Below are 3,556 nucleotides of genomic sequence, written 5' to 3' on the forward strand. Positions count from 1 at the left end.
AATAGGACCAGAACAGTTATATACCTCCTCCCTAAGTTTAAGCTTTCTGTTATAAGACAAATATTTGTGGCATATCATAACTCTTATACCTGACAAGACTACAGAATTTTCTACTCAAGATAGATCATAAAATTACAAAAAGATCTATCATTCTGTATAGTTCAGTGTATCAGCTAAACCGAGATAACTTCTGCACAAAGAATACACTTCTAGGATTGATAGTGGATTGTGTGAAGTTGCCAGTTGTTTTCACTACAATAAGTTTAAAAACGAAGAATATATTTTATTCCAAAGACAGTTTTGGTGAGGTGTTTAAAGCATGGAATGTATTTCCCAATGATAGAATGTTTGAAAAATTTGTTTGGTTCCCTATCAATCCTGTTAGTTGATATAGAGCTAAATCTAAAAACTCCTGATATTGGGTGACCAGAACTGCTGTTTGATTTTTGTTTGCACCTCTGAACTTTTTATTGGTCTCCTGTTACCTAAAGGGCACCTTGCTTCTGCTGCCTCAAAACCTCAGAACTTTAGTGTCACTGGTGTCAGATGTCATCCACTATCCCGCAGGATACTTTGCCATCCACTATCCCGCAGGTGGCGGTCTTTCGGATGGCTTGCATGAGGTTGCTGCTATCCAGGGCATCACTGGGATTGAAGTCCCTCCCATCTTCCAGCAGGCAGCAGTAAGGTGGCCAGCTCAGCCGGCTGTTTGACCTTGATTCTCAGCAGGGCCTCCTCATACACCCGGGCCTGATGCCACCCTTCTGCCAGAGTCTGTGCCAGCTCTGACTCCAGGTGCAGCAGAAGCCCATTGAGCTGCTCCATCTGCATGGCATAGTGGGCCTCCATCTCCCTCAGCTGTTCTCCAAGCTGGCCTTAAGATTTCTCCTAGAGTCCAGGTTGATCTCCAAGGACTGGACTGTACCTCTCAACTCCATGAGCATCATTTTAGCATTTCTGATTTTGGCGACTGCATGGTGATAACTGTGGTGCTCTCCTCAATCTGCTGGGATCAGTATTTTCCAGTTCCTGTAGGTTCTTCTGAGCCAGCTCATTACACTGATCTGCCAGGATCTTGCTGGGTCCTGAGATTTAGGGACATCTACCTCTATGGTCAAACCAGAATTAGGAAACTGGGCTTTAAGTCTTTTTTTTCCTCCTTGTGGTTCTTCTTCATGAAGAGGAGCTCCTCCTTGAGAGCCGAGATCTGTCTTCAGCTGCAGCTGAGTGACATTGGTGTCATCAGTGACCTTCCTGAGCCCACGAATTTGGCTTTCCACAGATGGGTGTATGGCCAGCTCTGTCTCATACTCGACTCTAAAATCATCAGCAGCAAGATAGGCATTGTCAATCTGCAGAACAATGTGGGCATTGTCCACAGAATTTGCAAAGGTCTGAGCCCTCAAGTCCTCTATGGTCTTAACATAATGTCCCCAGTCTCTGACCTGGGGCCCCTTCTTCTCCAGATGTTCCCAGATTTTGGTTTCTAGCCTTCGATTCTTGGTCTCCAGGCCACTCACTCTGTCCAGGTAGGAGGCTAAGCAGTTATTCAGGCCTGGCATGGCGTTGTTCTTACTCTGTATGCCCTGCTATTTCTACCAGATACCTAGCCAACCCAGAAGCTGGTGGAGCTGAAAGAAAAGATCCAGAAGTTAGAGCCCATAGTGCTTGCATAAAGGATAGCCAGGCTGCTGGTGAGCAACTGGGTGGACCCCACAGACAGGCAGTTAGTGGAGAAAGTGGTGGAGTGGGTGATGAATCTCATGTCTCAGGGGAGAAAAGCAAGAGGACAGGATTCAGGTTCTGCTGAGCTTCTGTTCAATTTTTCTTTTTCCTAAGGATATTCTCATTGGTGATTTCAGAAACAACTTTCTTCCTATTTATTCCATCCGGGACTCCAGTACATCTTGCCACCAGCATCCACACCTTATTCTTGGAAGGAAGAGCTCCTATCACCTAGGATTGTTGTGGAAACAGGGATTTAGTGGCAGATTAGAAGCAGAAACATTGACTAAACTTAGATATTTGCTTAATTTAATTCAACAAAATATGGTAAATATCATTTATCTGTATTCTGTAATGCTAAGATATATAGAGAATTTAAAGACAAATGAGACACAGTTCCAGACCTCAAGAAGCTTTCAGTTTATGGAGAGGCACAGAAGATATTAAGATCTCTTGGATAAAAGACCTGGTCTGGAAAGTATCATATACAAATGTCAAATGAAATATGTAAATGGAGATATGAGTACATCTGCTTGAGGAGTCCTGGAAGGTTCACGGAGTGGTCAACAGTAGAAATGGACCTTGAATTATCTAGGGACTTTTGAAAATCAGAGTTGGGAGTGTGGCCCTTATGGGCCAGAATGCTTAGTAGTCATGTATAGGAGGTTTTGAAGTAAGATGCTATTGGGGGAACCCACCTCCAATATTTCAATGTAGGTTCTTTCTATTTTCCCTAAGTGTTGGCTGGTCTAAGAAATAAAGAGAAAGAGTACAAAGAGAGAAACTTTACAGTTGGGCCGCTAGGGGTGACATCACATATCAGTAGGTCTGTGATGCCCACCTGAGCTGTAAAACCAGCAAGTTTTTATTAAGGATTTCAAAAGGGGAGGGGGTGTGCAAACAGGGAGTAAGTCACATGCTTTAAGAGGCTAAAAGCAGAGCAAAGATCACATGCTTCTGAGGAAACAGGGCAAGGACAAAATCAGAACTCCTGATAAGGGTCTATGTTCAGTGGTGCATGTATTGTCTTGATAAACATCTTAACAGAAAACAGGGTTCAGAAGCAGAGAACAGGTCTGACCTCAAATTTACCAGGGCTGGGGTTTCCCAATGTTAGTAAGCCTGAGGGTACTGCAGGAGACCAGGTTGTAGCTCAGTCCTTATCTCAACCGCATAGGACAGACACTCCCAGAGTGGCCATTTATAGACCTCCCCCCAGTAATGCAATTCTTTCCTAGGGTCTTAATATTATATTCCTTGCTAGGAAAAGAATTTAGCGATATCTGTCCTACTTGCACGTCTGTTTATAAGCTCTCTGCAAGAAGAAAAATATGGCTCTATTCTGCCACAGGCAGTCAGACCTTATGGTTGTCTTCCCTTGTTCCCTGAAAATCGCTGGTATTCTGTTCTTTTTCAAGGTGCACTGATTTCATATTGTTCAAACACACGTTTTACAATCAATTTGTACAGTTAACACAATCATCACAGTGAACCTGAGGTGATGTACATCCTCAGCTTACGAAGATAACAGGATTAAGAGATTAAAGTAAGACAGGCATAAGAAATTATAAGAGTATTATTAGGGAAGTGATAAAAATGTCCATGAAATCTTCATAATTTATGTTTCCTCTGCTGTGGCTGCAGCCGGTCCCTCCATTCAGGGTCCCTGACTTCCTGCAAAAAGATGCAGCTTTTTAATTCCTGATTTTGGAAGATATTAGAGAATTAAAGGTGAAAATTATAAAGGAGCAGGACATGGTGGCTCATGTTTATAATCCCAACAATTTGGGAGGCTGAGGCAGGAGGATTGCTTGAGGCCAGGAGTTTAAGA

General features: G+C 43.1%; 1 pseudogene; it reads right to left on the reverse strand.

The window, feature by feature from the left end:
* Nucleotides 1–511: 511 nt before the first annotated feature.
* Nucleotides 512–1,562, reverse strand: LOC105544646 (annotated as a pseudogene).
* Nucleotides 1,563–3,556: the final 1,994 nt, after the last annotated feature.

This window comes from Mandrillus leucophaeus, unplaced genomic scaffold (genome assembly GCF_000951045.1).
Source record: "Mandrillus leucophaeus isolate KB7577 unplaced genomic scaffold, Mleu.le_1.0 Scaffold303, whole genome shotgun sequence".
Lineage (NCBI taxonomy): Eukaryota > Metazoa > Chordata > Mammalia > Primates > Cercopithecidae > Mandrillus > Mandrillus leucophaeus.